Here is a 26,598-nt window from a genome sequence, read left to right as displayed (position 1 = left end):
CATGTTATATGAATAATGCACTTAAACCAAGAGACCCTTTCATGCGTAGTTCAGAGTTTGTAACTAACATTTCAGATCATATGGAAGGCCATGTAAGTCTCCGTACCAGTTATGATTACTGCTACATGTGTCAGAAAGGTCAACTCCGCATGCACCACCCAGTATTTCTTTCTGTATTCTGAAACACCAAAAAAGAATCAGACCAGAGACAGAGGCTTGGAAAAATCTGTTTTAGAACTGCATCAAATAATTCTTGCTAAATTCTGAAAAAGCTGTGCACTGTTCCTCACAGTTAAAATTTAACATTTTTGTACCTAATTATAGGTAATGTGGAATATTGCTTTCCCTATAATTTATGGACTGTGGATTAGGATTGATTCATTTGAGTAATACAAACCTCATTTAAGATAAGATAAGATGAGATAAGACAAGATAAGAAAAATGGCTTATACTTGAAAAAATTGTAAAAGACTTTTTTGTTGCACATTCTTATTCCTTTTGGTATTACAGTAATCCCTCCTCGATTGCGGGGGTTGCGTTCCAGAACCCCCCGCGATAGGTGAAAATCTGCAAAGTAGAAACCATATGTTTGTATGGTTATTTTTATATATTTTAAGCCCTTAGAAACTCTCCCACAGTTTATAAATATTCTCCGCACAGTTATACAGTAAACCCTTGTTTATCGCGGTTAATCCGCTACAGACAGATAAATGAATTTCCATGAAGTAGGATTTTTTATTTATAAATCTAATATTTTCACAGTTAGAGCATAGAAAACCTGTTTACGACCATCTAAATACGTTTTTTAACTTTATTAAAGCCCTGTAGACATGAAATAACACCCTTTAGTCAAAAGTTTAAACTGTGCTCCATGACAAGACAGAGATGGCAGTTCTTTCTCACAATTAAAAGAATGCAAACATATCTTATCTTCAAAGAAGTAAACGTCAGGAACAGAGAATGTCAGAGAGAGAGAGAGAGAGAGAAAAGTAAACAATCAAAAATCAATAGGGCTGTTGCGCTTTTAAGTATGCAAGCACCGCGATAAAGCGGCTGCAATGAAGGGATCAATGTGAAGGTAGCCTTTCAGCATTTTTTAGGGTAGCGTCCATACCTTCGAAGCAAACAGCCACTGTGCAAACAGCCCCTCTACTCACACCCCCTCCGTCAGGAGCAGAGAATGTCAGAGAGAGTGAGAGAGACAAAGAAAAGCAAACAATGAAAAATCAATACGGGCTGTTAGAGGTTTGAAGTGTGCGAAGCACCGCGCTGGAAGCATATCGTATATTATTCAGGAGTTTTATTTAATACGTAATACGTGCTCTGATTGGGTATCTTCTCAGCCATCCGCCAATAGCGTCCCTTGTATGAAATCAACTGGGTAAACAAACTGAGGAAGCATGTACCATAAATTAAAAGACCCATTGTCCGCAGATATCTGCGAACCAGCGAAAAATCAGTGATATATATTTAGCTATGCTTACATTTAAAATCCGCGATGGAGTGAAGCCGCGAAAGTCGAAGCGTGATATAGCGAGGGATCACTGTACTCCAAAAAATGTTTGTAAATGATTGTAAATCCAACATTTCCTAATAGATAAGTGAATTCTTTTTCCCAAAAATAGTAGTTAGACAATCCCAAAACATATATTCTAGCAAAGCTGATGCTTGATGTCATCTCTCACAATTAGTGTTCTGTCCCTGATATATTTCAAACAGTTTTTGTCCAGATACTGTAAGTGCATGAATTCTACTGTTTTAATCTGACATGTACAATGCTTTACAAAAATTTTAAATAATGTAAATTTTCAATGGTTGGTTTAATTCCCTATTGCAGAGTGTAACTTAAAGACCCCTTCCCTGTTATTGTCTAGAATCACATATGGGTACCTTGAAATGAGTTAATAGAGTCTAGAAATACTACCAATATCTTCACCATTACTTTTAGCAAAGTTCCTACCATTTATGCTGAGTAAGTAATGTGTTTTTAAAATTACTAGCCAACCCACGGCATACCATACGCCGCATAATCAGGCCGGTTTTTTGATGATTTTTAAGCACAGGGAGAAAATGAACATTTGAAAAATCGGTAATGTAATAAATCAGCAAGAAAAGCAACATTGTAACAATGCACGGAATGAACCAACACACAATCGTCCGTGACTGAAAACTGGCGGACCGTCCATTGCGCCTTCTCCTGCCAGACGGAGGGAAAGGGGTGCACGGTGCAGAGGTTGGATCGGGAGGAGAGGAAAAGGATGTCCATTCAGCTCTGTCTGTCATGCTAGTCTGCTGATTTCGTGTTCAGTATGCACTGCCCGCTCATGTGCCCACCTCCAACTCGTCACTTGAGTCGTCGTCTTTATACAGTCCAGATGTACATGTGACTAACGTAGACTTTTCATTGCTCTGTGCGGATCTGGCTACTTTTCTATATATAATCCAGTAAGACTCCTGGCCACGGTAGTAGGGAGGTGGGAGGGGGGTGTGTACAAAGGGTTGGGACGTAAGCAGTGGGAGCATATGAGTCGCACTTAATGGGAATTCCACGGTTTGCAGCCCGAAAGGGGTTCAATGGCTTACCCACGCTGGGTAGACACATGCTCAATGTCATGCATAATTATTTATTGAATGCTAAACACCTGAAAAGACTCGGTTGTCTAAAACGGGTTGGTGTGAGAATACAACAGTAAGCGAATGAAAAGATGGAACTCTGGAAGAGCAAAATACAACACAATAGTGAACCTGCGGCATAACAAATGCCGCATAATTATTTATTGATGGTTGAACACTTCTGTAAAGACACAGTTGTCTAAAAAGGGAGGGTTTGAGGATACAACAGAAAGTGAATGAAAAGATGGAACTCTAGAATTTTCATTGTTCTATGTGGTTTTGGCTGCCTTTGTATATATTATCCACCAAGACACCCAACCACGTTAGTAGCGGGGGGGGGGGTTTTAGGGGTGATTGTGAACAAAGTGCAGGAGCATCTAAGAAGACGCATGTTTGTCGTGGATGCAAATTGCTGTATGTAGTGTGTAAAACAGTTTGCTATGGTGCACGCAGCCGTGCGTCGTAACGAAAACTCGGTTTTTAAAGACTGCTTACTTCATTGTGTTTTAACCTCAGTTGTAAAGGAATGTTTTAAGCACCCTATGGGATACCCCTCGGTTTTGGCTGCTTTTCTATATATAATCCACCAAGATACCGGACCACAATAAGAGGGGGGTGTGCACAAAGGGTAGGGATGTAATGAGTGGGAGCGTATGAGTCACGCTTAGTGGGAATTCCACGGCTTGCAGCCCGAATGGGGTTCAACGGCTTACCCACGACTCTCTGCGCTGGGTAGACACATGGTCAATCTCATGCATAATTATTTATTGAATGCTAAACAGTCCTGGAAAGACACGAATGTCTAAAACGGGTTGGTGTGAGAATACAACAGTAAGTGAATGAATAGATGGAACTCTGGAGGGAGCAGAATACAACACAATAGTGAACCCGCGGCATAACAAACGCCGCGTGGCTCAGATGTGCATGTGGAGTCTTACCACAGACGAAAGGGACTAACTGGGTGGTCGGTGAGTTTTTGCGTCCGGGCAAATGGGCAGGTAGTGTGAATGCCTAGAGAGCGAGGGTAGACGCCGGCCGGTGAAAAAGGAGTGTTGGTGGGCAGGAAAACGTCTTCCGTGTTCCTGCAGGAGCATCTAAGAAGACGCATGTTTGTCGCAGATGCGAATACCTGTATGTAGCGTGTAAAACAGTTTGCTATGGTGCACGCGGTCATGCGTTGTAACCAAAAAGTCAGTTTTTAAAGACTGCTTACTTCATTGTGCTTTAACCTCAGTTGTAAAGGATTTTTTTTAAGGATCCCATGGGATACCCCTCACAAACCGTTTCACACGCTGCATATGGCGATTCACCTCCGTGAGAAACATGCCTCTATGAACAGTCAACGTAGCTCGGAGGTGCATGACATGCACATGACATTAACCTGACCTGCACTGCATGAAATGACGCCATTTTTTCTGTGTCGTCGCGTCCGAGTTGGTGGGCGTGGCCCTGCAAGTCGTCATCGTATCCAATGGGCTTGGAGTTGGTGGGCGTGGCTCCTTCCTGCATGCACCATAGGTGTCTCACTTGTCGGCGACTTAGTGAATCCACGTCCCTTCCGGCATGCTTTCCATGGTTGTCTTGCCTTAGTGAATTATATATATATATAGATTTTATATGAAGTGAAGTTGTTCAAATAGTTCACTTTGTCTATACAGAGATCTGTACATTTCATAACACCAATTGACTTGTTTTATCATAAAACAAAACAAGTCAACATGCCTGTTCAACTGAATGTATTGTCACTATACCTTACAGTATAATTAAAAGCATATGTTGATGTCGCACTGGCACAGAAGAATGCAACAACAATTTAGTACATTATACAATACACAATTATTAAACAACAATGACAATGAAAAAAATCAGTACATATGAAATTTTTTTTAAGTTAAAAATACATAAATAAATAGCAGATATAAACATGTAATGTTTATCAGACATGACTAACAATCATGCAATAAAAGTAACTGTGCCATGGATGGTCAAGAAACTCAGTCAGAAAGTCAGAAATACAAACCAGTTGGTAATGCAGGTGTTTATATACTGCTCAAAAAAATTAAAGGAACACTTTTTAATCAGAGTATAGCATAAAGTCAATGAAGCTTCCGGGATATTGATCTGGTCAGTTAAGTAGCAGAGGGGGTTGTTAATCAGTTTCAGCTGCTTTGGTGTTAATTAAATTAACAACAGGGGCACTAGAGGGGCAACAATGAGACGACCCCCAAAACAGGTTTGGTTTAACAGGTGGAGGCCACTGACATTTTTCCCTCCTCATCTTTTCTGACTATTTTTTCACTAGTTTTGCATTTTTGTACAGTCAGAGTCACTACTGGTAGCATGAGGTGATACCTGGACCCTACAGAGGTTGCACAGGTTGTCCAACTTCTCCAGGATGGCACATCAATATGTGCCATTGCCTGAAGGTTTGCTGTGTCTCCCAGCACAGTCTCAAAGGCACGGAGAAGATTCCAGGAGACAGGCAGTTACTCTTGGAGAGCTGGACAAGGCCGTAGAAGGTCCTTAACCCATCAGCAGGACCGGTATTTGCTCCTTTGAACAAGGAGGAACAAGATGAGCACTTCCAGAGCCCAGACAGAAACAGACTTCATGAGGGTGGCCTGAGGGCCTGACATCCTCTACTGGGCACTGTGCTGACTGCCTGGCACCATGGAGCTCGATTGGCATTTGCCATGGAATACCAGAATTGGCAGGTCCACCACTGGTGCTCTGTGCTTTTCACAGCTGAGAACAGGTTCACCCTGAGCACATGTGACAGACGTGAAAGGGTCTATAGAAGCCGTAGAGAACATTATGCTGCCTGTAACATCGTTCAGCATGACCGGTTTGGTGGTGGATCAGTGATGGTCTGGGGAGGCATATCCATGGAGGGATGCACAGACCTCTGCAGGCTAGATAACGGCAACTTGACTGCCATTAGGTATCGGGATGAAATCCTTGGACCTATTGTCAGACCCTATGTTGGTGCAGTGGGCCCTAGGTTCTTCCTGGTGCATGACAATGCCCGGCCTCATGTGGCGAGTGTGTACAGGTGTAAAGGAATTGATACCATTGATTGGCCCCCATGCTCGCCTGACCTAAATCCAATAGAACACTTCTGGGACATTATGTTTTGGTCCATCTGATGCTGCCAGATTTCTCCTCAGACTGTCCAGGAGCTCAGTGATGCCCTGGTCCAGATCTGGGAGGAGTTCCCCCAGGGTACCATACGTTGTCTTATTGTCTGAAATGCATAGTGGTGTGATTGTTGCAGAAGGCCAGGGACCTTGCCTGGCCAGGATGCTAACATTGTGGAATGACAGGAGTAAAGAGCGTAGTCAGGGCATTATCTCCCCCGGGGCACTAGAGGGCAGTCCTCTTGGGTTGCTGTAGAACCACTGATTTCCAGAGTGCACATTAGGAGTTCACTTCATTCCTGTTGGGTTCTGTTAATGCTGTCAGGGGGAGCTGCGGAAGCTGCAGAGCATTACTGTGGGAGTTCCTAGGAGTGAATCCAGATCTTGCTAAAAAGCCACCTGGAGCACTCCCAGGATCAGCATAAAATGAGCTACCTGCCTTCATTTCAAATAGCCACAGTCAGAGGGGAGAACTGAAGGAATTGAGAGAAAGAGAGAAAGTGAGCGAGCCAAGGAAGAAAAAGCAAACTAGTACTATGCGCTTTGTATTGTACTGTGCTGCTTGTGGGAATGGTTTGAGAATCATTTCCACTGTAAATAAATGTGTGTGTGGTACTTAAACTTGTGCCTTGTGTCTGTCTGTGTCGGGTTTGGGTGTCTGGTATGCCCCCTGCAGGCCACAATACAATATTGCTGCTTGTTTTCAGTTGAGTAACACAATAAGTTTGTCAGTCCTGTTCATCTGATTTCTCCAACACAACATCAAGTCAAGTTTTAAAGGTCTCTAATGTCCTACTCTGTACCATACTACTTGATAATTCATTCCATTATGTCTAGTTTATTTGAAGTATGTTTATATGAAAAAAAACCTGTGTGAAATTTGCCAACAACAATTTTCTATCTGTATCTCCATATTCCTGTTGAAGAACTCATTTTAAAGATAAATGCTGGAATCCACTGTACTAACAAACCTTTCTAATTTTAAACACTTCAGTGATGTTGCATCTTACTCTCTGTTCTGTTACATTGAAACAGTCTTCTTTTTCAGTGTTTTCCTTATACATCGCAGTCCATGAATCAGGCTACTTGCTTTTCTTTGGATTTTTTGTAGTACTGGTATGTTTTTTTGTAATATGGACACCAAAACTATACACAATACTTCAGATCGGGCTTCAAAATCTTAAGTATAACCTCCCTTGACTTGTACTGCACATATCATACTATATAACCTGACATCCTATGAGCCTTTTTAAATGCTTCTGTACAATGACTGACTGAAAATGAAGGGCCCACTGTGACTCTTGGGCCCTTCTTAAAAGGTGTACTCTCAAGTTTTGACCCCCCTATTGTGTATTAATATCTAACATATTTACTTTCTACATGTAATAGCTTACATTTACTTACATTACATTATATCTACCACAAAATCTGTTAAGGTCAATCTGGGATGGCTATCTGAGAGAGTGGAGAGTTCTTTATTGGTATCTCTTATCATAAATGTCCAGTATGGATGGAAGCTACACTTCAGTGAAACAATGGGCACTTTTATCCCCTTTCTGTAGTGTTTTATGGCTGTCACAATGCAGGTGCCATAGCAGACCGTAAAGTTATCCTTCAAAATTTGTATCTCTACATATTAGTGAGGATCTGGTAGACTTTCCCTTGCTTGTCAGAAAGCGAAGGAGTGAAGTGAGCCTTCTTAATAGGATTTATGATGTTGAAAGACTATTAGAGACTCCCAATGATGTGGATGCCTAAAACGTAAAGCTGGAATAACATAGTTATGGTTCAGAATATAAGTTCCATACTTTGAGAAATATCCTTTAAAAAAGTAAAAGACTGTTATACCAAGTTCTGCTTTGTCAATGTTCAGATCATGATTTGTATTCATTACCATTGAGATTCTGTGCTTTGCATGATTCAAGCTCATTTTTCTGTAAAGTTTTTGTTTATCTATTGCGTTTTCTCCTGAAAATTTATTTGAATGTCATTTAATTTTTAGTATGTTTTTTATTGCAGCACCAGTGGGTTTGCATATTTTGTGAATTTAAAACCAATATCCAAAATATTCACACAGTCAAAGGACTAGACTAGTCCATCCATCCATCCATTTTCCAACCCGTTGAATCTGAACACAGTGTCATGGTGGTCTGCTGGAGCCAATCCCAGCCAACACAGGGTGCAAGGCAGGAACCAATCCCAGGCAGGGTGCCAACCCACCGCAGGACACACACAGCCACACCCACACTAGGGACAATTTAGAATCGCCAATCCACCTAACCTGCATGTCTTTGGACTGTGGGAGGAAACTGGAGTACCCACGTAGACACGGGGAGAACATGCAAACTCCACACAGGGAGGACCCGGGAAGCGAACCTGGGTCTCCTAACTGCGAGGCAGCAGCGCTACCACTGTGCCACCGTGCTGCCCCAACTAGACTAGTGTAAAAGATCATTTGAAATATGTCCAAATTAAGGTGAGACATTACTGGGTCAGGAAGTGAACAGACAGAAATGGAAAGCCAAAGGGTTTATTCACAGTAGAAATATGTGCATAGCAACAAGCAAATTGGAAGGCTAATGACTGAATGATTTCAACCACTATAGACAGAGGTGTTTTCTGGGATAAGCCAGAGATAAAGAGCCTCATTTAATTTGTAGTAAATATAAGCATATTGCAAAACATAATTAAGTGAAGCTGGATGTCTGCTGCTTCTGGACCTTGCAGCATTTCGGCTGGTTCTTAGTAACTAGCTTAATTCACATCAGGCATTTACCAGTTTCCTAAAGGACTTAATAATGACCTTTGCTTATAAGGAACAATTTTCATTTGCAGAGTATTAATTTTTTAAAATATTTCTATTTGATAATATTGCAGTACAGTATAGACTATTGGGTATATTTTCTATCTCCCTAAAAGTAATGTTTTTTGTGTTTCCAATTTGGCCAATGATATTTCTGTCACAGAAAGAAGGGATGGAAGGTGGAAGAGGTTGACAAATCAATTCTCAATTTAGGCCCCTGGTTAATTATTTCTGTATTTGTTGTTGTGGATAATTGGGAGCTCCTAAACTTTCTCCAAACCCTGACCTAAACTAAGAAGTTTAATGTATAGAAAAACTACACTTTTACTAAATAAAATTTAATTATTTAAGCCCATATCCCATATAAAGTATGCTGATTCAAGAGTCAAACATTGCAAATGTGTCAGCTAGTTCCAAAGAATGACCCAGGGTAGGGGACTTGGACCCTAAGTAGTGGAGGCATTATTTTGAAAAAATGTATTCTTGTTGTATAAATACTACTGACTGACTGTTATCAGCAGTGCTTATGTGCTTATTGCCAGTAGCAGCCAAGCTGATTTAATACAAGTTAATTTTTCTACACTGACGTTCATTTGAGTGCACACACATTTATAATACATTCACCTGTTCAGAGCTTGCTCTACTTGAATGAATACATTGAGGGATGATGCCAGATGCAGCATGAATAACACATACCAAGCTGTAGTAAGCTAGCACATACAGTAGAATGTAATAATATCTGATTGATGAAGAGGAACCAGTTACACTTACATAGTGACCATGCAAAAGTCTGTCATAAAGCAATATATATTTGGTTAGTCACACAACACAAGGTGATCATACAATGTATAGTAAATGAAAAATAATAAAACACTGGTGCCACTCTAGGCTTTCCTAAGATAGTCAGGTTATCCAGTCTAACTGATGAGCTGGCCAATCAACATTTTTCAACAATATAACACCTTCTGAACCTCTCTTATGCATCTCTGGCCTCTATTTCTTGCTTCTATTAATCTTTTTCCAACACCTCCTGTGCTATTCTAAACTAGAAGTGACTTTATTTATTTTTCTAGAGTCACTTCAGGCCCTACCCAAAATTACACTTAGGTTATTGATGGGTTTACATTTAGACTAAGGGCACTAGGAAAGAATGTCTAGTAATTCCTTTTTTCCCTGCAACTGTGGACCTAATTCTTACTTTGAATGCAGTTGCCCAGGCTGCACTAGCCCTAGGAATAAATATTGTATCTTGCACTGGCAAGATGACTGGTATAATCCTTGTTAGACAATGTTTCCTTTCCCATGAAAGAGCTTGACTGGACCCGTCCCTTCTTTGTAGCACTCCCTTGTTCCTATATAACAAAGTGTGACCTGTTAACCTACAATAGTGCTAATACACGCTCAGTTAATTACAGTAAAAATAAGTACTGAAAGTCATCCTGTCTGTCTCTCTGCCAGTTATCTCAGCATGTCTCCCAAACCACAGTCACATTGCTAATGAAGAGGCTTGAGTGATATTGGACACACAGCATTATTCACACAGGATCCTTCGTCTGGTGAAAATGAGGTTTTATTTTAACTTTGCCTACGCACTAAGAAATCTCTCATGCTGCTTGCTGTTCTTTAGACTATAGTTATAATTTTTAAAATCAATGCGTCTGAATAATGTCTTAGTTGCTCTATTGTATTTAACGTAACAGCTGAGTCAATGGCATATATGTTCTTTTGAATTGTTTCTGCTCCAGCTGAATGTCAATGTAGCATATGCAGAGACTTACCAAAACAACAGGGTTCATCTTTAAAATATCACGAGTGCAATGTGTTCTTTCATGGGTTCACACACATGCCACAAGCCTTCTCAGTTCACAGATTTGTACTGTGTTAACTGCTGGTGGCCAGACATGAGCCCAACACCTCTGTATTCTAATGGCCCACTAAATCACCCTTTTTGTCAGTGTGAACTAAAAGATAAACTCTCTTAACCATAGGCACAAGGACAGGCTGTAAGTGGAGTGCTTCCTGGTGATGTCAACTGGGCTCCCTCCCTCATTCAACTCCCACTCTATTGTGTGGCTCCACAGCAACAACACCTAATGGAAGACAGGCAGTGGTTATCGCTACAATGTCACTGCTTATTGTTGAAGGTTTAAATCCCAGCCTGGACCCTGCCTTTGTCAGATTTGCTCATTACTGATATATCTACTTAAGTTTATTTTTCCCACATCCCCTAAACGTGTGTACAGTTTTATGAGTGAGGCAAGTTGGTTATTTGATGGACTGCTGTCATGTCCACAGTTTTTTGCTGTCTTGTACTCAATTTTTACTAAGGTACCTATAGATCCCCTGAGTGACCTCTTAAGTCAATGAAGTAAATATAAAAATGTATGAATTGTTGGGCATAGTGTGATTAATTTTTTTATACATGTAGTGTTATTAAGATGATGTAATTTCAATACCATTTTGAAATGGGGTTTCACTTAATATGCTGCTATTTTACACTTACTTTACCTTACCATGGCCATTATTTAAGACAGTGGAGTGGTAACGATTTTATCCTAGTTTTGGGATACTGCCAACAAACTCACCATTACTTATTCTGTATGGTATGTTGTTAGGGATGTTTTTCTAGTAGTTTGAGATTTTTAACTTTTGGATTTTTTATTTTTAACTTATCTGATAGATAGTTTCGTCTTTTGGTTTTGGCCTTTAGTTTGCCTTTCTGATCAAATCTCTGTCTTTCCCCAGAAAATTTTGCTTTTCATCTCCTTGTTCTCTAAACTTCCTTCCACCACTTTTAACACTTACTGCTACAGTGTGTCAAAACAGGATAGAGAAATATATTTTGTGATTTCTGCACATGATTTACAGCAACTTTGAAAGAGAAACACTCCCATCCTTCTTTAATAATCCCTTCAAACGTAAAGTTCTTTCCAAGGAACTCTTTGTATTTCTTAATATATAGTGGATAGTCTTTACATGGGTGGCACGGTGGCGCAGTGGGTAGCACTGCTGCCTCGCAGTTAGCTTCCCAGGTCCTCCCTGCGTGGAGTTTGCATGTTCTCCCGGTGTCTGCGTGGGTTTCCCTCCGGGTGCTCCGGTTTCCTCCCACTGTCCAAAGACATGCAGGCTAGGTGGATTGGCAATTCTAAATTGTCCCCAGTGTGTGCTTGGTGTGTGTGTGTGTGCCCTGCGGTGGGTTGGCACCCTGCCCAGGGTTTGTTTCCTGCCTTGCGCCCTGTGTTGGCTGGGATTGGCTCCAGCAGACCCCCGTGACCCTGTAGTTAGGATATAGCGGGTTGGATAATGGATGGATAGTCTTTACATGCAAATCTGCACTAGCAATTCATATACTGTATGTCCTTGTTGTACAATTCTCTTTAGAACATTTGTTGGGTTTGCTATTTTAATATTCTCATATTTATGTCAAATGTCATTTTTTGTTTCTCATTGTTTATTTCTCAATGTTTTAATAAACAAAATGATTAAACTGTGATCTTTTTTTGTCATACTTAATAGTTGTTTATTCCTGCTGTGTAAGTGCTGCAAATTTTATTAAATTTTCACATTTCTGCTGTGACTTCACCTCTCATTGACAAGTTAGCATGTCCAGTAGGGTGTAATAGTAGTGAAAATATATGGATCGCTCCCTGTGGAAATTCTTTTCCATTATGTAGGAGTCTACTTGATAAAGTAATATTCCCACTGGGCACCCTGGCCTAGAACTGACAAAACATCACAGTCATGATTCACATATATTTTTTATACCTCAAAGGCCAGTACATCATTCATAGTTAAGTGTTTTATTCAAAATAAAAACTGTATTTTTGTAAACAAAAGTTATTAGGAAAATGTTACTATCCTGCAAATGAGTACAAAGATATTCACTCCAAATATCATTAGAGGAACCATGACTGATGACAGTGTTCTATTATTGAACAATTGTAGCTTTCACATCCACCTGAACATATTTGCAAGTAAGTTAAATTTTTCTTTAACCTTAATCAGTTACAATAACAAAGACACTACACATGGGAAGAAGGTTTGTCATGTGTATACTAAATAACTTGTGATCATTTTGAAATGTGCAAATGCACACAAAAATGACAGAAAAGATAAGAAACTTGCATACATTCACACCGAAACTTGAAGCCACCAGAGTCACAGATAATAGATTTTAGGCAGGTAAATAAGCCAAAAACAAAGAGTACCAATAATGGAAGCACGCTATAAACCACTGTGTAGTGTGGATGAGGAATTCAGTTCTCTTATAATATTCTGTGACAAATGTAAACCTGTCTACTAAGCCTTTCACTTTACGTGAGTTCCATATATATTAATCTGTACTAAATCAGGGTATGGGACAAAACAAAACCGATATGTTGTCAGTCTAAAACTACAGAACTCTTTCAGTATGTGAAAGAAAGAAAGTGTAGTGTAGAGTGAAGGTGGTATAACAGCCAGACTGCCATAATAAAACAAATCTTATCAATTTCAGAAAAAGTATACAACACATATTTGGAAACACTTGATTTCTGGACTTTCAAGGTAAGAAGTTAGATCTTGATGAGAATTCTAAAATGAACAAGAACCCAAAAGTCAAGTCAAAGAAAAGACAAAGTCTACTTTTTCACCTATCTACATATTTTTCTTCTGTATGTGGACCATTTTAGCTATAAACAGTCATTGCCATAGCAAAAATCCAGAGGTTGAAATCCCATTGAGAATCTTCTACCTACCAAAGGAGCATTTTGACATTACAAGAAACCATTGCAAGAAAATAAATTGTTTCACCTTCAAAAAATATCCAGCATTTACCTGTCTAACTGAGGCATGGTATTAAGTGCCATGGAAATTGTTTATGAAAGATATGGAAGATACTTAGTTTTGTACTATTTGTAGAGCTCTGTGCAAAAAATCATTTGTAATAAAAACATTTTTAAGAATTAGATGGTGGAACAATGGTCCTGTGCTCGGTCATTCTCTCTGTCACACATTCTCTCTGTTTATACTGTATGTGGGTTTTTGTCCAGGTATTCCAGTATCCCATACCCATCCCAAATATATACATGAGGCAACTTTTAATTGGCCCCAGTGTGAATAAGTGTTTGCCCTGCAATAGGCTGGCACCCTGTTTTGTCATGAATGGGTCCAATGGTGACCCTATTCTTTTGTTACAATTTTTATGTGAAACTGAGTATCTTCAAACCGTTAACTCTTGCTCTACTAAGTCACACTTCCCAGTCTGTCGTGGAGATACAACTGCAGTCTGCATCTCCACTTGTGCTCACCATTACAGTGAACCAGACTTGTAAGCACTGTTAACTTCACTTTTTCATTTAACCTTCTAATTCCCAGACAGTAAGACAGAGTACAAGGAAGGCAAATGAGCTATACACACTTTTAATTTCTCATATTATTATGTAGATTTCAGTTTTTATTGTGTCTGTAGAAAAGTAAAACAAAATGGGTGGCTCTTCTCGCTGAAATTCTGGGCAACCAATGTGCCTAGGAATCAGGTGGCTCCATTAAATTTTGCATTTTGCTTCTGAAGTGGTCTATAGATGGACATGATGGATGAGTAGGCAGCGACTCCAAGAATCTGGTGAATATGTACAGTATGTTGGTCTCATGCTTCCTTTCTATACCCCTTGGACCAAAACAGAATCTTAGTTTAAGAGCCATCATCTTTCCCATGTACATGCTGCATGTCTTTAATCCAGTCCTGCTCATGCATGACCTAAACTCTTGAACTTTCTACTTGGGTTGGCTAAAACTGAATGTCTCAGTTGACTTTTGGTTAATGTGTGAAGATAGATAAAGTGTCCGTTTAACCAAACTCAAGTTCGTCTTGTGTCCGGTTCTAGTGGGGCATGGGCAATCAAGCAAACAATTTTGGATTGTTTCTAATACTTGTTTATATCACTATAAAGATATCAATATAAAGTAGCTCAGTAGACACTTGCTTACAGTCTGTTCCTATATCACACTCTATTAAGAGTTGTTTCATAACTTGCATTCAGTTCAGTTTGGATTGGCACCAACACCCCTGTGACTATAGAATGGATTAAATGTGCATGCATGTATGATTAGCACATGCAATAGTTGGGATATTGTGAAGTTTGTTTTATTCAGAAAACGCAGAGGAAGAATGTGCAGTGTTTTAAAACAAACAGTTACCCGCTTTCAATTTTTATTCTTAGCTCAAAGCTGAAAATCTGTTTTTCTGCAGTACAGCATTTGCATAGATAAATAACTGACACTGAATATGTTATTTTTTGTTGATGTAGTAGTTCCTTTTCAATGCTACCTTGTAAGTAGGTGTTGCTGAATCAATTAACGGCTGTTAACGACTGTCTTCAGTGCAGGTAGTTGGATTCTTGATGGCACAGGTTTTACATAAGATGGAAACATCAAGTGTTACTGGTACAAATGCTAACAAGAAAAATTCCTGTAACACTTCCGTTTTCAATGCTTAAATGGAGAGTGTATTCTGACACTCAATATTTATATTTCTACATAAAACATAAACAAAATATCCTTTGAAAAATAATAATGATAGCAAAAACATTTTATAACATATTGGAGGGCAGATTTATTATGTGCAATCCATCAGACTCTTCATTGCTGTGTTTTTACTAGCAGACATACTCAGGGCTGCAAGGCTGAAGAAAAAGATTAAATTGCCACTTCTCCATGAGAACAGACAGTAATGTCATATGGCTTCATTCTTTTTATTATTTTTACACATTTAATTATCTTCACAAATACTGTTGTTAATTTCCAGTTTCCCATTTTCTTTCACGGGAATTTAAAAATCTCTTCACATGCCGTGCTTGTGAATTACTGCATATATTTTGGCACCGCACACATGATTTGGGTATACTTTTACTCTTTCTGATTTGGGTGAAACCATAACACTATGTGACATTAGCGTTCATTGTCTGTGTTCACTTCATATGTTCCAATTGACGTTCGCTGTATTGGTTTTCACCTTATTGTTGTTACTATTTTATGTTTTAAAAGCGATCTAATCATTAATGTCACCATGTAAATAAAGGATTGCTTGACCCAATAAGTAAACTAAGAGTATACAATGGTTAATTTGTCATATTCCTTCTAATTTGACATAACTTGTAGTTGGCTGCTAGATCTTTAATGTGGTCATATTTTGTTTAATGGCATTATAAGGTTACATTGGGTAGCAGAACTGTGCCTTACACAAAGTTAAGTTGCATTAGCAATTTTGTACTGGATAATTTCTAAAGACTAGTTTTTTCGTTGTTGAATTTATCCATCCATCTAGCTATCTATTTACAAGGCCACTTAACCCAGTTATAAGGTTACAAGCAGGCTGGGAGTCTATTCTGGATGTGGCAAGCATAGCACAGGAACCATCCCTGGGCTAAACATTAGTCCTTTGCAGGAAACCACCACACACACACCCACACTCTTTCAAAAAGGGCCCAATTTATAACCACAGAATAACATATCAAGCGTTTGGGACAAGGGTGGAAAAACTGAAACAGGTACAGGACAAGCATACAGACACCATGCAGGCAATATCTGGTTCAGTATTTAAACCGAGTCTCTTGGAGCATTTTAGTAACAGCCCTAACTGCCACCTGCATTATCCCACAATATCTGATATTAGTAAAATGAATTTATATTTTCTTATGTTTCATGGATGTCATTTTCTCAGGTGTAGTTTAAAATATAAGTTCAATTATCAAGATCAGAATGAATTCAAACACAACTTGAAAGACTGTCTAGTACTGAAAGCATTCTTTAATTGGTTTACATCAATTTATTTCATATTAACAGGAGATCCTATAAATGCTTTTGAAAAGAGGAAAAACAAGGTGCGCAGCTCAGACTTACTGCCAGCACTGACATTCAAATCAGGTACTCTTTTTTACATATCTCATCTGATAGCTCAGAGATAAAGTGCTCACTTGGCAACTGAATAACCAGTGATTTCTTCATAATGTCTCTCTATGAAATCAGGTAGAAGTATACATATTTATTTGGCAACATTTACAGAGTTTTTTATTTGAATTTTTAAGCTATTAATGGGTATAAGCATATCTTGAAAAAGTCAAAAATTAAAGAAGGTTTAAATGAATGAACAATTCATAGAACCCAAAGTGTTTTTTGTTTATATTTTTAAAAACTGCTTGGAGCAATATTTAAAGAAAGACTTTTAAATACAGTGGATTCAGAAAGTATTCAGATTCCTTCATTTTTGTCTTGTTTTGTTTTGTTGCAGCCTTACACTAATATTATTTAAGCCATTTTTTCCTCACATCAAGCAAAAAATTCAATACCAAAAAAGGGAAAAAATTAAAAAGAATTTTAGAATTTTTTGCAAATGTATTTAAAATAAACTGAAAAATCACATTTACACAAGTATTCAGACCCTTTGCTACGACGCTTGAAATTTGGCTCAGGTTCATCAAATTCTGTTTAACACTATTGAGATATTTTTCAACTTGTTTGGAGTCCACCTGTGGTCAATTCAATTGATTGCACCTGCCTCTATAAGTTCCCACAGTTGATATTTTGTATCAGAGAACTAAAACCAAGTTATGAGACAGTAGGAATTGTATGAAGAGGCAGGATTGTGTCAAGGCAAAGATCCAGGGAAGACTATAAAAAAGACTACACCCTGCAGCAGTGAATGCCCCCTAGGGCACAGTGTCTTCCATAATTCTTAAGTGCAAAAAGCTTGGAACAAACAATACTTTTTCTAGAGTTGGCTACACAGCCAAACTGAATAAACGTCGTAGAAGGGCAATATTAAGAGAGGGGACCAAGAACCCAATGGTCACTCTGGCACAGCTCCAGAGGCCCTGTGTGAAGATGTGAGAAACCTCCAGAAGTTCAATCATCACTGCAGCATTCCACTGATCTGGCTTTATGATACAGTGTTGAGGAAGAGGCCTCTCCTCAGTAAAAGACACATAGAAGCCCGCTTTTAGTTTGTTAAAGGCACCTAAGGATTCTCAAAAGTTACGTATAGGACTGTGAAAAATAAGATTCTCTAGTCTGATGAAGCCAAGATTAGGCTCAAGTCTGAAGGAGATCAGAGACCATTCATCACTGCGCAATGCCATTCAAATGGTGATGCATGGTGATGGCAGCATCATGCCATTGGTTTGTTTTTCACCGACAGATCAGGAGACTAGACAAGGAAGAGGAATAGCTGAACGTAGTAAATTACAGTCATAGCCTTATTGAAAACCTGCTCCAGAGACTCAATTGAAGTTCAGCTTCCAACAGGACATTGACCCTAAGCACAACACAGAGACAACTCAGGAGTGGGAATGTCCTTGAGTTGCTCAGCCAGAATTGAACTACAGCCCACTCAGTATCTCTAGAGAGATCTAAAAATAGCTCCCAACCAATGATCTCCATCTAACTTTGCAGAAAATCCCAGGTTTCTGAAGCATGTTGCAACATACCCAAGAACACTCCAGGTTGTAATCACTGCTAAAGTTGCTTGAGGAAAGGGTCTGAATCCTTGTGTCAATATAATATTGGGAGAAAATTAATTTAAATGACTTTGGTGCAAGCCTACAATGTAAAACATTGAAGGGGTCTGAAAAAACTACATTGTGAAACAAATTTTCCACTATTTTATCAATTCTCTTTATTGTAACAAGCCTGCAGCACATAATTTACAATTCATAGATAGCATGTGTGTTTTTTTAAAAAAAGAAATAGACATTTGTTGTTAGTTCTTTTGTAGCACCTGATAAAACTACATCTTTCGGTTGATAAATATATGAAATAATTGTATGTGGTATTAAAAGGAAATGCAAGAACACATTAGAAAGAGTAAAAGAGTGTGTTCTTCACTGATAGAACTAATTCTTCATTTCAGGTTGAGCCCTCCTAATGAAATTACCTCCTCTTCTTGTAAACAGGAGCACATTAGCTACTAGCTTGGAGAGTATGTTGTCTAATAAGTGGTACCTCTAGTAATGACAGTATATGAAAGAAGCTTCTGGATAGCAGTGTGGTTAGATATCTTGCTTTGAGGATAAAGCCTACCAAAAATGTAACAAATTGTGTTATAACTCGTTTCTGATTAAATTATCATCAGTTGCATTTAAAATCTGCTAACCCTGAGATTAGAAATTTACAGTATATATTTAAAAAAATATTTGGACACAGGTGTAACAAAAATAATTTAAGAATCTGCAAGATTATTTAATCTCAACCCTAGTTATCCAAAATAATAAAGGTTAAAACTTTATGGAAATTGTGGTTATGGAAAAGTGTCTGCTGGGCGTTACTATGGACGATAGACAGATAACATTGGTTAGTGCTACTCACTATCAGCTATAAGGATCTACAGTTGGTCCCCTACTAGGTCCACTCAAGGTGTGAAATGTGCATGTTTTCCTGATGTAGGTGAAATAGGTAGACAAGTTAGAATAAAACAGGAAGACCATCAAACTACCCCGACAGCTCAAAGAAAATGAACTCCATAATAATGCTCTCCCATATTATATAATGATCTATTTAAATGTTTCTTGACTTAGGTTCACCAAGAGTAATTCTTTATTATTATATAATCACCTCCATCAGTGCTTCTATATGCATTAAACAACGGCTGGGTTGACATTAATGGCCACTGTTTTAAAGCAATTTGCAACCACTTTTTGACCCCTGGGTGCCAAGAATGTCAACCACTTTAAAGATGCACCATTTATTCAGTAGTGGATCAGAAATGGCCAGTTTTTGCTCATCGGCAGGTCAGAATAGAACTGGCCAATCACTAGTTGGTTTTGTGATAAAAATAAAATGTAAGGAGCACTCATGCGCACTGCACTTCCTGGCTTTCCTTTATACACGTAAAGCAAGTAAAATCATGGAGTAATGAGTGGCTGTAACAAAAAGCTAAGGAGGTGAGAATGACAGCTACAATATGTCTGATCAAGTGTGTGAAGTTGAAAGATACTGTAGTTTGAAGTCCTGCAATGCTAATAAATTCATTAAAAAATGTTTGAATACTAGATACACAGTAAAGAAACAATTAAGAGACATGCTGTTGAATATATACATCCATCCATTTTCTAACCCACTTATCCCAAGCAGGGTTGCAATGAAAATGGAAGCTATCCCAGCAAACACTGGACACAAGGCAGGAACAATTACTGGACAGGATCCCAGTTAATGACAGGGTGAACACACACAGTTACGCACACAAATGCACACATTTTGCCCAGTTCATCAATTTAAATTTAACCTGTATGTTCTTAGACTGTGGGAGTAAGCCCATGTGGACACAGAGAGAACATTCTAACTTCACAAGCAGTAGTAGATAAAGTCTAGAGAAGAGTGGCTAGGCTGATTGCAAGGCTACAGAGGAATGAATTATGAAGGAAGCTGACAAGAGTTGTGCTTTTTCCGTTTAAGCAAAAGGATATCAAGAGAAAACACTACTGAAGTGTTTAAAATTATCAAGGGAATTATTACAGTGGATTGAGACTATTACTTTAAAATGAATTCTGCAAGAAGATTGTGACACTGTCGAACTTAACACTTCACAGGTTTTTATAACTAACATCAGGAAGTTTTACTTCACACAGAGAACTATAGACACAAGGAATACACTACCAAGTAGTTTGGTAGACAGTTGGACTTTAGGAACTTTCAAAACTAGACTTGAAGTTATTTTGGGGGAATTAAGTGCATAGGACTTGTAAACTCGGGCCTGTTCTCATCTTGATGTTTCTAATGTTCTAATTTTCACTCAATAGTATCACTATAAACATTGAGCATTTATTATCTGGAAAAACTATTTAAACACAAGACACTGGTCAGAGGGCAGGAGAAGAAATTAAAAAAAGACACAGGGAAATCAATGTAAATTTATTAGTGTATTATTTTTTTCTCCAGCCGTCTGGAGTTTTTTTGTTTTTTCTGTCCCCCCTGGCCATTGAACCTTACTCTTATTCGATGTTAATGTTGATTTATTTTGTTTTATAATTGTGTCTTTCATTTTTCTATTCTTTAATATGTAAAGCACTTTGAGCTACTGTTTGTATGAAAATGTGCTATATAAATAAATGTTGTTGTTGTTGTAAATACTTAAGGGGTATTCCTTGAGATGTGAAATACAGAAAAAATGAGACACTGATTTGTCAGTACTTGAAAGATAAGCATTTCACTGGGTGTTCTAGACGGCTTCTTTATTCTAAAGTCCATAGGCACTATATACTATTTATGGGTTACAACAAAAAATAGATTTCCATTTAATTTTAAACGATAACCTTCAGTCAGAGTGTTGTAAATTCACATAAACAAATGTCAGTCTTCAAAGCCTATTGCTTTAAATAGTACTTTACACATAGCAGACAATTATAGTGAAACACATAGTGTACATTCCACTTAATATTATTCAGTTTAAACCAACTGACAAGCATCAGAGCTACATTTATAAACTCTAAGCTTATTCCACAAAAAGTCTGTCTGTACATCATATAGTATATAAGGGGTATAATGTAAAGATCAGAATAAAGGGAAATTCAACTGCTCTTCTTCACTTTTCTCTTAAAGGTGCATTATATTGCAAGAGAAACCAGTTGCTTGTAATTTTTAATAAAATTGTCCCAGTTTCAAATCTCTTCATGCCTGGCATTATGTTGGTCAGTGAATCCATCAGAAATCTATTATTTAATAAAACAAACATGCTCCATCTCTGCAGCAAGCTTTTTCCTGTTCTCTGGAAAAAAGGGGTCAGAGGTTAAATGGAGGAAGGCAATGTAAAAGTTACAATTCTTATTACATTTATTGCTACACTTGAAAAATGTATTCATAAGTGGACTGTGCCCTTTCCTGAAGTGAAAGAAGTAGAAACGGTTGTTGGACTGCAAACAGAGCAGGAAAAAACAAAGGAGACTATCGATAGAAGTGGCCTCAGGGGAAAGCAAATTGATAGATGTTCTAATAAGAGAGAAAGCTGGCCATCCGTGAAGGAGGCCATTAATAACACAATATTTTCTGCACTGTCTCTTCTAAAACCAGCTGCTGAGTAGGGTCAATATCTTTTTTGAAAATCTCCAACATATTCTCGGTGCTCAGTGTCCATGATTGGTTCATAGAATTTAACTTTGAAGAGCCAAATAAATCTAAGCAGACCACTGGGGTTGAAGTGAAAGGAGTGAAAGTTTACAAATTACAAGCATGGAAACGCAGGCAATATTGAATTACCTTTGTCACGTACAATCTGGGATTGAAAAAGTCAAAAGTCAAATGCCTTTTTTACAAATGATAAAACATTTGAATTAGCTACAGCTTTTTGAGATGCAGAATACATCTTTAAATGCATAAGAATATGTACTGTGTATTAATTAAGCAAAAGAAAATGCTGTATGGGCAGGCTGGCGCAGTGGGTAGCACTGCTGCCTCGCAGTTAGGAGACCCAGGTTCGCTTCGGCTTCTCTTCCTGGGTCCTCCCTTCGTGGAGTTTGCATGATCTCCCTGTGTCTGCGTGGGTTTCCTCCGGGTACTCCGGTTTCCTCCCACAGTCCAAAGACATGCAGGTTAGGTGCATTGCCGATCCTAAATTGTCCCTATTGTGTGCTTGGTGTGTGTGTGTGTGTGTGCCCTGTGGTGGGCTGGCGCCCTGCCCGGGGTTTGTTTCCTGCCTTGCACCCTGTGTTGTAGTTAGGATATAGCGGGTTAGATAAAGGATGGATGGAAAATGCTGTATTTATTTGTAATTGATGAGTATGCTCAATGTTGGCTCATTGATAAAATGTCCAAAAACACAAGTAGTCAAAGTGATGAAAGAGTTTTGTCCAGTTTGTATTTCATCATCGGTGGTAGGAAATAATTCCTAATAAAATTATCATGTATTAAGATGCAATACTATGCAATACCCTTAAATGCCTATAATGATAAAATACGATGTTCAATTCATTTCTGAGCAGCTCATTATTGTTAAAACAAACTTGGCATTTAGTTATTTTCCACTGGCTTCAAGGTCTTGTTGTGAGATATGATACTATATATGATTTTGTAATTTATTTAGTTGGGCCTTAAAATGGGCTGGAATCTTTATTCATAAATATATGACTCCTATATATTTTTAGCAGGTGATATAATCACTGCAGGACGTATGGGCCTAACTGTTAAGACTGTCCCGGATAAGCGGTGGAAAATGAATGAATGAACGAATAATTAATGTCAAACCTCCTTATTAATATGCAAAATCTTGGACACCAGTCTTAAAGACTTGGAAGTTACAATAAGGTATTGTCCTCCTCTTATTTTGGCTAGAATTAGAGAATATTTAGATAAAACCAGGCCTTACTTGGATTTGTGTAAAAAATTTAATATGTAGCATCCAGAATGGGGGTTTTGAGGGCTGAGTTTAAGGTTAAAAATGTCAGAGGGACATGGGAAGTTTTCTGTACAAAGGCTTAGAGTCACATTAACAAGAATAGAACCTATAAACCTCTGACAGAATGAAGGATGAGAGGTTAGGATGACCCTCAGGCCTAACACCCATGCAGACGATTTGCAAAAGCATGGTAATACTGAACATTTTCCTCATTCTGTCCACTTCCACCTTCCAAACAGTTCAAAGAATGCGAAATATTAAAGTCCTTTAAGGATGATCTAGACAAGAGGGTGTAATGTGATTCAGAAATGATCTCTGACATAGGGTCATAATTTACTCTTTTCATTTATATTTATATTATGTCTTGGGCAAGAAAGGAAAACTGTTTCCCCAGATAGTTAAGATACCTTTATTATAATGAGCCTCAAAGAAAGAAAGAAATCCGTACGGTTGGTCAAAATGCTGTTATTTATCTTGTATTCTAAATATATTGACTCCCTCTGTTAACTGTCTCCTTTGCGTGGGTATGTGTGACTCACTTGTTTTAAAATGCAAGTACTGTATACAGATGCAGACAATGGGATGGTGGATAACATTCTGGTAATATAGTATATTTATGGTAAAGGTATATATTATTTGTCTTTCTATTTCCCAGTAGCAGTGAGCACAACACAGGAGCCAACCCTGGATGTGATGCTCATGCATAATGTCACATAGAGACAATTTAGAATTCATTAGCATAATGTATATGTTTTTGGTATGAAAATCGGTGCCCCTGGAGGGACATCCACACTAGCACAAGAAGAATGTGCAAACTAGACATAGACATTGATCACGACCAGATTTGACCCTAGTAGAGGAGATCTGTAAGCCAGCATTTCTAACCTCTAAGACACCCTCAACAATATAAATGTGCCATACATGGAGTATAATTAATGATTAACTTACTGTGCTACTTCAAGTTGGAGTAAAGCAAACTAGCAAATTACTTCAAGTTTTATTGCCATAATCAATACTCAATTTTGAATCTTAAAATTCCCATTGTGGCAACATACTAATTAAGTAGTAATAATGAATGAATAAACACTGATTTATTTGTTCTTTTACAAATCTGTAATGTATGACTGGTGAAGGACTGATATCTCATCCAGGACAGGTTCCTGTGGTGCAACCTTTGCTGCACAATTAGGTTGTGGTTTCCTGCCATTCAGCATGGGAAACAGAAAGTATAAGCCATGGATGAATTTGTTTATGAAGAATGAAGAAATTGTGGTGATTTCATTTTTATAAATTTGAATAAATTGATTTCCTGTTTTAAAAGTATCTCATTTTGACCAGTGCTTGAATTGTGAATTACTGTATGTGAAACATTTAAATAAATGTTTCACATAAAAGTTTTCCTTTTTATGTCTTTAGTTTTTATCAATTGTATTAAAGCACACACGTTACCTTGAGAAACATTGACCTTCTTCAACAAATTCCCAAAGTCTGTGGTCTAAATTTTAGATTTAGTTAAGTATAATTTTATTACTTATATTGTATTACTGTAACATTGATAGTAAGGAGCAGGTTGAGGAGACCTTGTTGAGGTGGCGATATGCTCTAGAGAGGAGAGGAATGAAAGTCAGTACGAACAAGACAGAATACATGTGTGTAAATGAGATGGAGGTCAGTGGAATGGTGAGGATGCAGGGAGTAGTGTTGGCGAAGGTGGATGAGTTTAAATACTTGGGATCAACAGTACAGAATAATGGGGATTGTGGAAGAGAGGTGAAAAAGAGAGTGCTGGTAGGGTGGAATGGGTGGAGAAGAGTGTCAGGAGTAATTGGTGACAGATGGATATCAGCAAGAGTGAAAGGGAAGGTCTACAGGACAGCAGTGAGACCAGCTATGTTATATGGGTTGGAGATGGTGGCACTGACCGAAAAGCAGGAGACAGAGCTGGAGGTGGCAAAGTTAAAGATGTTAAGATTTGCACTGGGTGTGACGAGGTTGGATAGGACTAGAAATGAGTACATTAGAGGGTCAGCTCAAGTTGGACAGTTTGGGAGATAAAGTCAAAGAGGCGACATTACGTTGGTTTGAACAAGTACAGAGGATAGATGCTGAGTATATTGGGAGAAGGACACTAAGGATAGAGCTGCCAGGGAAGAGGAAAAGAGGAAGGCCTAAGAGAAGGTTTATGGATGTGGTGAGAGAGGACATGCAGGTGATGGTTGTAACAGAACAAGATGCAGAGGACAGAAAGATATTGAAGAAGATGATCTGCTGTGGCGACCCCTAATGGGAGCATGCCGAAAGAAAAAGAAGAAGATATTGTATTATTGTAACTGCAAGCTCAAGCGCGTGCAGAAGGAACTCCGAGTCCAGTAAAGGGCGGCGAAAGAGCAGTACAGGAGAAAGCTGGAGCAGAAGTTGCAGAACAACAGCATGAAGGAAGTGTGGGATGAGATGAAGATTATCACTGGCTGCAGCTCGAAGCGGGGTGCCGCCAACTTCTTTAATAGGTTTGATCACCCTAACCCACTCTCACCTCAGAGTACTGCATCCTCCAACCATCCTTATGCTGATACCAGCATAGGTGAGACATCCCCACCCACAATTACAGCAGCCCAGGTGAGCAGAGAGCTGAAAAGACTTCGTGCCAGCAAAGCAGCGGGTCCAGATGGTGTATCGCCACGATTGCTGAAGGCCTGTGTGTTGGAACTGGAGTCCTCTACAGCGCATCTTCAACCTGAGCCTGGAACAGAGGAGAGTCCCAAGGCTTTGGAAAACATCTTGTATCACTCCTGTCCCAAAGGTATCACGTTCTAGTGAGCTGAATGACTTCCGGCCTGTTGCTCTGACGTCACATCTGATGAAGACCATGGAGCGGCTGCTGCTTCACCACCTGAGGCCACAGGTCCGCCACGCCCTCGACCCTCTGCAGTTCGCATACCAGGAGAAGGTGGGAGCGGAGGATGCCATCATCTATATGCTACACCGATCCCTCTCCCACCTGGACAGAGGCAGTGATGCTGTAAGAATTATGTTTTTGGACTTCTCTAGGGCCTTCAACACCATCCAACCTCTGCTCCTTAGAGACAAGCTGACTGAGATGGGAGTAGACTCACACCTGGTGGCATGGATTGTGGACTATCTTACAGACAGACCTCAATATGTGCGTCTTGGGAACTGCAGGTCTGACATTGTGTTCAGCAATACAGGGCGCCGAGGGGACTGTACTTTCTCGGTCCTGTTCAATCTATATACATCAGACTTCCAATTTGACTCGAGTCCTGCCACGTGCAAAAGTTTGCTGATGACACTGCTATTGTGGGCTGCATCAGGAGTGGGCAGGAGGAGGAGTACAAGAAGCTAATCAAAGACTTTGTTAAATGTTAAATGGTGCGACTCAAACCACTTACATCTTAACACCAGCAAAACCAAGGAGATGGTGGTGGATTTTAGGAGGCCCAGGCCCCTCATGGACCCTGTGATTATCAGAGGTGACTGTGTGCAGAGGGTGCAGACCTATAAATATCTGGGAGTGCAGCTGGATGACAAATTGGACTGGACTGCCAATACTGATGCTCTATGTAAGAAAGGTCAGAGCAGACTTTACTTTCTGAGAGGGTTGGCATCCTTCAACATCTGCAGTAAGATGCTGCAGATGTTCTACCAGATGGTTGTGGCAAGTGCCCTCTTCT

The 26,598-nt window shown here is 39.0% G+C and overlaps 1 protein-coding gene across 2 annotated transcripts in view; it reads left to right on the top strand.

Annotated features, from left to right (window-relative positions):
- dlgap2a (discs, large (Drosophila) homolog-associated protein 2a) overlaps positions 1–26,598 on the top strand; it is a 1,338,703-nt gene that overhangs the window by 693,084 nt on the left and 619,021 nt on the right. The window contains exon 1 of one of the 2 annotated variants that reach the window (XM_039747699.1): positions 16,387–16,455. The exons of the other annotated variant lie outside the window; for it this stretch is intronic. The gene's annotated coding sequence lies outside the window, so the exon portion shown is untranslated. Of the gene's footprint in view, positions 1–16,386; positions 16,456–26,598 lie in introns of those variants that run through there. 2 annotated transcript variants of the gene reach the window in all.

This window comes from Polypterus senegalus, chromosome 3 (genome assembly GCF_016835505.1).
Source record: "Polypterus senegalus isolate Bchr_013 chromosome 3, ASM1683550v1, whole genome shotgun sequence".
NCBI classification, from domain to species: domain Eukaryota; kingdom Metazoa; phylum Chordata; class Cladistia; order Polypteriformes; family Polypteridae; genus Polypterus; species Polypterus senegalus.
Note: the sequence above shows the minus strand (reverse complement) of the source record. Positions and strands in the feature narration are given on the sequence as shown.